This window comes from Triticum dicoccoides, chromosome 2A (assembly GCF_002162155.2).
Source record: "Triticum dicoccoides isolate Atlit2015 ecotype Zavitan chromosome 2A, WEW_v2.0, whole genome shotgun sequence".
Taxonomy (NCBI): Eukaryota; Viridiplantae; Streptophyta; class Magnoliopsida; order Poales; family Poaceae; genus Triticum; species Triticum dicoccoides.
The window spans coordinates 733051063-733062969 of NC_041382.1; the positions used below are offsets into that span (position 1 = coordinate 733051063).

At 43.0% G+C, this 11907-nt stretch overlaps 1 long non-coding RNA gene across 1 annotated transcript; it reads left to right on the top strand.

Moving 5' to 3' along the window:
* Window positions 1-2986: 2986 nt before the first annotated feature.
* On the top strand, window positions 2987-6786 carry LOC119352142. The gene is made up of 3 exons (XR_005170123.1): window positions 2987-3037; window positions 4577-4732; window positions 6491-6786. It is a non-coding gene; the product is annotated as an uncharacterized LOC119352142 (long non-coding RNA).
* Window positions 6787-11907: the final 5121 nt, after the last annotated feature.

The following is an 11907-nucleotide window of genomic DNA, read 5'->3' on the forward strand; positions in this document are numbered from 1 at the left end:
GCCGCTCATCCCCACCTCCTCCCACGCGCCCTCGCTTGCCGCCGCCCCCGCCGCCGTGGCCTCTTCCTGCTCCGTCCTCATCCCTGGCGTGTCCCGTGCACGAGAGGCCGCCACCTCTCCTCACCTTCTCCTCGCTTCCCGATCTGAAGTGAAGGGATTGACGCGGCCGCCGGGGATGACTCCAGTTCATCGTCGATGGGAGAAGGGGAGCAGCAGCCGCCTCCCTCTCGGCCTCCCCGTCTCGTCGGAGCCGCCGCTCTCAGGGTCCTTCCCAGCCATCCAAGGATCTCCCATCCCATCCCGAGCCGGATTTCAGTGACAGGGGATGAGAGAATCGACGATGCATCAAGGCCCCCGCCACCTCTATTGCGGCACAGCACAACGGCCTCTGCAGAAGCTAAGCGGCAGTTGCCTCGTCTCCTTTTCAATCGCAACACCTGCGACCTTTAATCTCAATAGCAGAGCCCTCAGTTGTTAGGGAAGGTTTGCTCGTGCTTGTGATGGTTGGCCACATCCCAGCAGCGTGTGGGAGCCGCTGTTTTCAGCCAGAGTTGGGTCTCCTTGCCATTCATCACCAGCCTGTCTGCAGGTAGCTCCTACTCTTCTATTTGATACTGATGAAAAAGGAGAGGCACAAGATGAAAAGGAGAGGCACAAATCTTCAGACCTTTGCGTCCGTAGTTTCACTGAACTAAACTTCTCTAAAATATACCCCAACCAGAGCTTAGTCTTAGATATTCTGTTTGTAGTTTAAATTTGCTCAGAGTGATTACTCCACCATTACAATGATGTTTATAGTGGCAAAATGATTGTATATGTATGATTGATTGATACAAAAGCTGCACAGTTATGTCAAACCTTTTATCTTGACATTTTTTTTATGTATCTACTAAAGATAAGGGAGAACCTTTTATCTTGACTGAATCGTTGTTTGAGAGAAAACAGAAAGACGAAGGCGATGAAGAGGATACATGAGCAGTCAAGTCAGCGTGAGGTGGAGAAGATGTGGTGTTTCTGTCGGTGGCGCTGGGCCAGCAACATCAGACAGTGGACTACGGGGAGCTGCCGTGGGTGGTGGCTACAGTTTCCACGAGAGTGGGGTGGGGGTGGCACATGTGGGGGCGACGACAGCAAGTGGATCCGCACCGCTGAGGTGCACAACCACTCCGAGAAGGTAATGACCTTGCTTGCTGTCGTGCGCTTTGCTTGTTGGGGTTGATCATTGATTAGGCCACAACAACAGAGGAGTGGGATCGGCGAGAAGATTGAAGGTGTTGCGGACCCTGTACTCAATTCCAACAAGGTCATGACCTTTTTTTTTCCTTCTTTCTTTGTCGGTGGATTTGCGGCTGCTGAGTTCGTGTTTGTGATGAAATTAATGAGTTAATGTTTGCACTGGTTTGCATGTTATAGATTAACAAGGCATCTATGCTTGACGAGGCCATTGAGTATGAGAAGCAGCTATATCTCGAAGTACAAGTTAGTAAGCATGCCTGGATGCATGGTTGGAGGATGAGCTTAGATTGAGGGAGATGGTGGTCTCATCGAGGACGTATGCATGTAAGATCTCTATGACTAGGGCCCAATGCTCAGTTAATTTCTGAGTGATGGAGTTTGTCGAATAAATGTGAACCACATCATATGAATGGGTGTTATTCTAGCTTTAGTCGATGCACATTGTTCAGTTCATATATGATTCCAACGGCTTTACTTCCATATCCCATGTTTTCCCAAACCAAATATTAGTAATGCCACATGTATACGATTAGTGTCTATTCATTTGTTTTGTTTCCACTTCCATTTTATTGCCTGCAAGCAACATTGACCTCAGACATCTACTACTCATTGCCTTTGCTATACGGATTTATATAAAAAACGAAATTTAGCTTGCCATGTATGTGAACACTTCTGTTACAAGGGCTCTCCAGGCTTATGATCTTTCCAGGATAATTGATTGTTGAATCTGAAGGTATATAATCAGTTTGTTAACTCATGTATCTTTATGCATTTTTGTTCATCCTCAAAATATTGTTGCTTACTTTCCTTGTCCTACATTTTTTAGTTTGCTGAGGAGGTTCAGTTCTTGTAGGCTGGGTAAAACTTGAGTTGCCTACAAATGATTTTGCCCGTTTGTTGAAGATTTTTCTGGGCTTGTGCATGGCGAGCCCGATGGGCTGCTTATGAGCAGTTCGCACTGTAGGTTGTCAAATCCTTGCAAGATAGAATGTGTTTTTTTTTTGCATTTTGGGCTTACAATGGAGTAATCAACAGCTACGACCATGCAGGTATGAACTTTGTATGAGAGGCTAAGATAGGCATGGTGACATGGATCATGGTACTTGGTTTTGCTAGATTTCATGTGTCTATCCATCTATACTATCTCCAACAATGCATATTTTTCCCATGTATCTCTCATTCTTCCATGTAGCTAGAGACTTAGAATAACCAACGGAACTTTCTCAATTTTGTGTTTTCGCTCTTCTCAGATTTTAGGCTGGGTGTATAGAGATGTGCGGCACACACTGAATTTAGATTTCACTTGGAATATATCATTGTGCCATGTTCAAAATTAGAACTACATAGAAGAATGAAATTTTGTGATTGGGCTGCTGTGGTGTTTCTTTTTAAATAAATGGCATGCTAACTTGCTGGTTTAATTTAGGTGTGTAAGATAGTGTCTCCTCTCCGTTGCAACAATCAACTTTCTTAGGTTTGTCCAGTGGTTTGATGCAGCTGAACCATAGAAGCAACCAATAGCTATTCTGAATAATTATGACTGTTCTCAGCTAAACCACACCTGTACTAGCTAAACCAAGGAAGCAACTTATGATCAAACCTGACAATGGTTAGCATGATTAGGTATGTACTTCTTAACATATCCTGATTTTTGTTTCTGTTCTTTTCTTTCGGTTTGTATCAAACTGATAGTGTTTGCATAAAGGTTGGAGGCGTTATTTCTCGTGAGGAGGTCTTTTTGCTCAGTCTTGGTTTACTAGCTTCATCCGGTTTTGAAGTGTCGGCATGGTGTACAAGCCTGGTCAGTTTTCTTGGTCTATCAATTTAAGAATTAGAAGCAGCAGGCGGCAGCTCAGGCTAGCGCCATGTTTACCATCTCATCTCACTGCTGTCTATATTCCATTTTTAGATTCGAAAATGATTCCGATGATTTTTGTCTGCCTTGGGCAACCTTTCCATTTCAGCCTCATGTAGGATTTTGGTCCCCGTGATCTTCCTTGCATAGAATAGATGACCTACTCCCAATCCTCCTTACCTCCCCTCTGAATCCTTTATGTCTCAGTGGTTGCCCAGGCTTTCGTTCAAATTTGGCATGATTTTTTGGTACACATTACCCAACCAATGCCCTCCCTTTCAAAGGAAAATGATGATTTTTTGTACTTAAGTTTGTTGTGCGCTGTCGGTGGCACTGTGTTGGATTTTTAGAGAAAATATCATTGTTGCTTCACTGCTATATGTGGTTTGAGTTGATGCTCTGTTTAGAAAGAAACAAGTTTAGAATAGGTAAATTTTAGTTAAGCCCCATTGTTTTGCTTTAGGCTATCCTTTGTAATTTCCTTGTCATGTTTCGTGCTTCATAGCATGTGTATGGAAGCATATAAATGCATCCATATAAACTGCAGTTGTAGTATCACATTTTTCTATCATATAAACTGCAGTTGTAGTTTAGAAATGAACTTCATGGATAATTGTTCATGTAGTTTGAATCATAATTGAATGAGGTGTGGTTATTCTTAATGTTAACTGAGTGGTACGACTGCAAATTAATGATAAGCTGTTGGTAAACGCCCTCTTTTTGGAAACTTGATAGTGCTCATTGGTTATATTGCTATATGCTGACATTATAATTCTTTGTTGACCTGCTCATGCAAATCCTACCTTTCCGGTCAGGTCACTACTACATGTTGGTTGACTGATCCTATCCCAAGATCGGTCCCCTCCTGAGCCATTTGATCACCAAATGCGCACGCAAGCGCCTCCCTCCCATCCCCATCTTCCGCAGCACTCGCACGCTGCTGCGTGGTGCGCTCCCTGAGCCACCCTCGTCGGCCACACACAACCTTACGGCCAAACTTCTGTACCATTACTATATTACGGGTGTTCTCTGTTCTCAGCGTTTTCTGTTAGTTTTCTATCTCTGGTCTTATAACTATATTCTTTAGAATATCGCCAAGTCATGGCTGTAATCGAACATATAAATCACGCTTCGTTTAGAGTCAACAAAAGAATGGAGTAACAGGGCATGGGCTTCGTTTAGAGTCAACAAAAGAAAAGTTTTTTTAGAGTAATTTTCAGTTCACAGTTTGCTTCGACTTTTTGTGACTTATGATGTTTGGATCAAGGATTTCAAGATTTCCTGTTTTTATTATTGATGATGGAAGATGGATCAGATTTATGCCTGTTCTAAACCATTTATTCTCTGTTTGGGCTGTAATTTCTAAGTTTGATTTCTTAGTAAAGAACTTAATAAAGCTTTGTTTCTGCAGACTATTTTATCTTTTCTTGGATAAGATTATATACTTTAGCTCGTGAGCTGACCTATTTGTGATTTGTACCTCAGTTGACGGGATATCTCATAACTGAAACCATGAACAACAAGTGCTTCGGTTATGGTGTTGGCGATCCATTGCTTGAGGCGACATCGTGTGCAAGATTATTCTTGTGGAGGCCACTGGCACAGTGGCACCCTCCTCGGTCTGCTGATCCCATTACCCAGGTTAGATTTTCCCCTTTCCTCATGCCTGATTCCTATTTTTGTGTTGCTCTGTTCGATTTGGAGTTTCCCCCATGTTTCCATGAGATGCCTTAGCGATGGCTGAGGCCTCCTGTTAGAATGTGATTTATGTGGTGTTCACGGTGAGATAAAGTTCGAGGTCCATTTGATCCGTAGTTATTCTTCCAACATATTTTGTGGCTCTCATCAAATTTGGATGACATACCGAATTGGAACTTGGTGAGGTATGTCATGAACGACATTATATCAGTAGCACGGGCATTGTGCAACAAACTCACTGATGAGACAAAAGCCACCTTTTTCCTATAAACCTCGCTAGGCTACCCGCTATTCTGAGGCTCCCGCGTGCACTACCCTCTGTCCCAAATTATTTCCCCATTTCTCCTTGGTCTAAACTCTAAAAATCCACATAAGATTCCAGGAAGGTTTAGCTCAGCTAGATTTTGTCATGTATTTAAAACAAGTTCATGTATAATGTTTTATAAATAATTCAATTGAGGTAAATCAACGAGTCTATATTTGGTTTAGCATGGATTTTTGGGGATTCAATCTTCGTCTTTGCTAGCTGGAATTTGAGTCAAGAAATCTGATAGATAGATAAGCTAAATTTTGTATTGTTGCACCAATAGCAATTGTAATTTCTTTCTCACCTTCCAGCTAAGTCCCTATTTAATATGGTTCTATATTGGTTCCTTCAATCTGATACTTGTCTAAAGAGATCATTTTAAGTTCTGCTAATCACGAGTTGACATCAAAATTCCTTCGAGTCTCATTCACTATGCTTTCTTACTATATTACCTAATTAAGTGACAATAAGGCAAAAACAAAGCTGAAGATCAGAATGTGTCGTTGATCAATATTTTAGTTAATAGATCGTGAAATTGAAAAGGTTAGTTTGCTCTCTCCAAGAAACATCATATCTTAAACCATGTTCACACGCACCATCTAAACCTATGTGATGCCTCTTTGTTCAGTTCTGATGATGTGTGTGCAGAGAAAAGGCAGCATAAACTTGGTCCAAAGAAAATAGTGAATATTAACCTGGGAAGGGTGAAAATTGAGCTGCAAGGAAAACCATAGCAACTTTTTCCTTTTTTCTCTCCTGAAAATTTATATACAATGAGAAAGTTCATATTAGCATGTGGCATACGTCATGAAGGAAGCTGCACTGAATGAGTCAAGGGAAATCTGAAACTGCAGGTCGAACCTTCATCACGGCATTCGTGCCAAAGTGAGCTCAAATGAACCATGGGCTATCAGTCAGTATAATATCCATAGATATATCGTCAACCCTGTAACCAAAACTATTATAACCTTTTCAAGATGCACTAGAACTTTATGAATCATAATTTAGCAACTGAAGAGTGGACAAGGAAAAAAACTCGTTAGTTTAGTTAGTTTGAAGCCAAATTCTAATCATACAACTGAAGCCGAAAAGATTCTATGGGGTCGAGCTCCTAATGATTGATGATGTACAGTGTGTCTAATTCCAGTTCAAACGTCTTTCACTTGATTGGTTTGACCTCTTATTTTTAGATGGTATTAGTAGTCAGTCGAGCATCAATTTTTAGATGGTATTAGTAGTCAGTCGAGCATCTTGCATCTTGCATATTTTGAGATGGTATTAGTAGTCAGTCGAGCATCGATTTTTTCTGTGTTCACTGCAAGTTTTTTTTCTTCAAAATTCATCTTTCTTTGTGCTAAATGTTCTTTCTTACTGAACCATCACTCCAATTGTAGGTTGCGTGTTGCGCCTAAATGTTGGATATATGGTGATCTGGTAATGCCGATTTGGGAAAGCAGGTGTACAATGTGTGTAAATTAAGAAAACAATTTATAATCTGTGATGTGATCACTGCATTTTAATTTAGTATATGCGATCCCCTCAAGTAGGGAAGTATTGAATGCACCTCTCTGGCAAGTGCACGCATAAGGGTACCATTTTTTACTCAATCGATTTCAAAGCAAGGCATGAGACTGACATACACTCTTTAATTGCATCGTGTAAAGATATGTGGTGTGAGGGGAAGGAGAAATGTGGGACCTCATATTTTAAAGTGATGGCCGAGTTGACAATGCAGCCATTATTTGGGCAAGTATTCTTAAAACTGGAATTGCATGCAGTTTAATGACTATATAGTTGGTGAATCACTGTCAGTATACTGGATCTAGCAACTGGTGAGATCATGGTAATATAGATGACTGATGTTAGCAAAGTTTAAATTGATTACCCCTGGGACGATGATCTCCATCTCCTTATTGTAGACGTCATGGTTCAGTAGTGGGGGGCCTGGGGGCAACTCTCTTCCACCATGTATGTTGAATGCATTCCATCTGAAACAACGTTAAGTGCGTGCTTAGAGCAGGTAAGACAATGGTGGCTGCTTGGCTGGTTGACGTGTCGCGACGCTGGCCGATGCCATGTATTGCTGGATTGACGAGCTTCATTGAGCTCTATGCGGTGGGTGCACCAATCCTATCTACTTCTGTCAAAGTTGGTAACTAAAGCAGTAAGTTAAGCTTGAAGGAAAGCTTCAGCCAACAACAATCTGCCATTCTCCTCCATGGTGCACGGTGCCCCCCACAACAAAAATCTGCCATTCTCCTTCACGGTGCACGGTGCCCCCCACAACAAATGTAGCACATAAGTGGCGTCCATAAAATCCAGCGCCTAATCCAACGACATCGTTGCTCAAGAAACACCGTACCGAACACAGCTCACAACAACAAATCTAATACCAGAGGAAACAATACAAACCAGATCGCACGCAGGGCAAAGCAGCAGGCCGAGTAGATGCACGGCGAGATGGATGACCAGAACAGCAACGGCGAAGCAGGCTGAGAAGACGCATGGCGAGATGGATGACCAGAACAGCAACGACACAATTCGTGTGGACGGCGAAGCTGCGCCCAAGGAGCAGCCGCGGAAGTAGCACCGACAGCCGGAACAACACGACGGCGGAGATCCTCCAGCCACAACTTGAAACCGAGGCGTACCCAGCACCCCAAATCGCCAATCTCCGCTCTTCAGAGCTACGCCGAGTCGCTAACCCGTTGAGAAGACACGCTCATAGGGAAACCCATACATACACCCAACACGCGGCTTGGACCAGCGGCCAACTGGAGATTAAAGCTTGCTGAGAGGACACGCGCACACACATCCGACACGCTGCATGCATCAATGCGCATCCTGGGTCCTTGCAGCCACAAGGCGACGAGCGCATTACAGCTCTACCTGCCTACGCATGGTCACGGCGGACGTGCCTTTTTTAGACCATGGTTGTTGTGATTTTTTAGTGGGATGGTAGTATGGTTAATAATACAACAATCGGCTATAAGGCCACATGTACAATAGTAAATTTTAAGTGTGTACTATTCCCTTTGTTTTCAAATATAAGTCCACGAAGGAAAATGGGTGAATCTACACTCTAAACTGTGTTTATATACATCCGTATGTAGTTTATCATGAAATCTCTATAAAGACTTGCATTTAGAAACAAAGGTAGTACGTTATTAATAGTTGGCCTATCATACAACCTCACAAAGTGTCTTGAGTCTCGTGCTGCAGCTGGCTAATAATCAACAACCCGTTTCTCTTCTCTCTCCTCCAACTGAGCAAATATATAATACTTTAGTCCTTATAGCTTGCTTATGTCACCTTATTGTACTTGCTCTTATGTCGGCGTGGGAAACGGGCCATCGTGCCAGCCTGTTTAGCGAGGGGCCGATCCTGGGCTAGGGAGGGCGTGACCCGAGTACTTAGCGTGCCTCACCGGGTCGTGTCGTGCCTGGCCCTTTTAACCCAGGCCGGGCCGGTCCATTTGGGCAGGTTTGCACGCATGGAATCCCGCACACACCCGACATGCGTAACGTTGTGGCCCACCACGCGTCCATCCTTGAACAGCAGGCGCCACCAAGCAAACGCATCTAAGAGCGCTCCTAGCCATCTATTTCCAGTGAGTTTTTTTAGGGTCTATATTCTTGGGGATTGTTTTTTCACGGAAACAAGTGTAATGATCCAGTCAAAATTGTACCGCTCAATTGAACGAGGGAGTTCCTACCCATATGAACTTTCTTTACCAAAAAATTTAGATCTATTATAAAAGTTCATCAGAAGTGCAAAGCATCTCAAACATACTAAAAATTACAGAGATTCCGAGACCACCAAACGATAACTACAAACTTCATAATCTTACTGCTTATTTGAAGATGCTCCCAGTCAAACAGGCGGAACTCGACGGTACCGATGATGTTGATATCAACCATATGACTCAGGCTCATGCCAATAGTTATCGCTATGGTAACTGTGTTATTCCAATTCTATATAAGTCACATCATTTCGCCCCAGCTTAATACCCCTCTTGTCATTTATAGAACCGCCACCCTGCCGCAAGCACAAGCAGCCCCTAGAATATGTTCATCGCCCACACAAGGCCGGGTAAGTCCCAAAGTTCAAAGAGAAAAAAAATCCATTTGAAAGATGGAAAGAACATTACTCGCGGTAAAAACTCTTATTACTTTCCTGTTAGCAGCAACTCCTCCGACAAATACTAAATACTATAGTTCTGTGTAAATTGGCAGGCAAACTTGGTGGGCAAATACATTTAAGCTATATAACAAAAATGTTCGCAATCTTTGAAATATCATCAAAGACAAGAAAACTCCTAACCATTACAATGTAGATATCATCAAAGACAAGAAAACTCCTAACCATTACAATGTATGCCACATGACAGAAACATTTGCTTCTGATAGTAAAAGAATGGTAATCTTAAACAAATGCATTATTGTGTTTCCTACAAGAACATGCCAGCAAACCATATACTAAATAACCTTTATCTTCATTTGCAGCACTTTAGCACACACTTTTCTAAAAGAAGCCTCTTCCCACACATGGATGTTGGACATGATGAGCTACCAATCAGTACAGGAGACGGGACCACCAGTGTCATGGCCCACTTTATCAAGGGCGTCGACAACAGGGCTACACTCACAAAGAACTGGAGCAGCTTCTTCATAAGGCAAACATGAAGAAAGGGTGTGCATATGCTTTCGCCTTCAAGTGCACGTCTAAAGGCTTCTGCATGATTGTCTATCCAATCTAAGCAGATCACAATAGTCATTTGCTACGTAACTTGATATTACTAAAAGTACCTATCAAGAATTTAATATCTGGCATCATTTTGGATCTTATGTAAAAAGATTATGGCAACCCTGTCTGTATGACTATCATCAATCCGTACTTAATTTTATATGTTTTCTTCTGTGTTTACATATTTTGATGCACACTCTTTCTATAATTAGCTTGCTCTCGGCCTTTGCGCCATGGGCGCAACGGGTCATCTAGTGTCCTTAAAGACTCACCGCACGGCCCCTACATAAGTGCGCAAGGAGACACCGAATCAAGTCCGCAGGCCGCACCCCAGTACGATGTAGTTAAGCCCTGTAGTATCCTGCTGCATAAAGCTATCATTACCGCGACTGATTCCCTGTTAACGTCCGTGCACGGAGTGGCAGTTAGTACTAATTAAGCTCGCTGCTGCCAATGCCTTTTCGAGGATTCCGACACTGGTCGGCCAGCCGGCGGCGGTTAATTACCTCTGCACACAAAGCAAAATAAATGCTGCGGTAAGGCTGGTCATAGTGGGGAGTAACTTATACTAGTGTCATGCATATGACACTAATCTAAGTTACTATCTTCATAGTGCAAAGTAACATAGTAGCTTGTAGACTCATCTTGTCTTGAAAAACGCTATGTTACAGTAACATATTATGTTACGACTTCTCATTAACTACTAGGGTTTAGGGTTTAGGGTTTAGGCAAAAATTTCTCGAAGTGCGTTATGTTACTTGCTAAGTTACTCCCACTATGACCAGATCGCTCGCGCGCTCGCAAAGGAATCGGAATTCAAAACGAGCAGTGAATGCTCTTCTCGTTTTGTCGTGCTGGAGTACAACCTAGGCCAGGGGATGCGTCGCGGATCAGGGCACATTGGGCACGTGGGTGGAGCACGGCCGTTTCTTTCTTCCAGCGGAGAGTGGACGCACCCCGACTGGTGGTCACGTTTCACCTCGGCTCGCGCGATTCTGACGGGCTAGGCCGGGCAGTGCCGTCGGGCTAGCTCTACTAGAGTGAGTTAATGTGGTCAGGGCGCAGGTGAATGCAGGTCAAAGTTAGCCGTAGAGCCCGTAGCCGAGCCGCGATCCGTGGCCGGGTGATTTTGACCGTGATCGCGCTTGTTTTGGCGGTCGTTGTGCACATGGATGCGGATGCAATGAAGGGTGTGCCCGTCCCACTCCGGGCTACAAGGCCCGTCACGTCGTTTCGTGCTGCTTACTTGTTGCGTGGTACTGCAGATTCCTCGGAAATTCCAGCCATCATTCTGGAGCATTTCAGCTAGCAGTGTCATGTCAAGAGCAGTAGCACAGTAACACCTCGAAAGTCCTATTCTGATCTCTCAAGCTCAAATACACCCTAATAAAATAATAAACACTAAAATAGAAAAAATAGTAAAACAATTCAAAATTTTCTGAACTTTTTGGTAAGGGTTGACAAATGTTTTGTATGCTTGCTAAATTTCACCAATGACATTCGTGGAAGCGTGACAAAAAAAAGCAAAATCAACAGTCCAAAATATTTTCAAAAGTAGAATTTTTGGAACATCAATTTTGTTCTTTTCGCCACGAGTTCACGAATGTCATTTCGCGCTGAAATTTTGCAAGCATACAAAATATTTGTGAAAGTTTATAAAAAATCAGAATTTTGTAAATGTTTTTACCATTTATTCCGATTTTTCTATTCATCAGGGAGCATTTGAGCTCGGGAGCAGATACTCCACGTCCAGTGACACCTGAGTATCAGATGTTTCGAATAAACTTTTGAATGGAAAGAGAGAAAATTCTAACCACTTTTTTTTTGCTTTTCTAATATGAAGTTTTGATAAGTTTCACCTTAGTTAACGGAAACTCTCTTTCATTCCTTATACGGTTATACCCCTTTTAATATTTGTCCATGTTCTGTGAGGTGGGCCCACCAACGAGCAGTGGCGATGCCAAATCAGGTGCAACTTTTCTCCCCATGCGCCAAAGTCGATCACTCGACTCGGTGCTGATCCACACCACACCCCGTCCAGATCTCTCTCTCTCTCTCTCTCTCT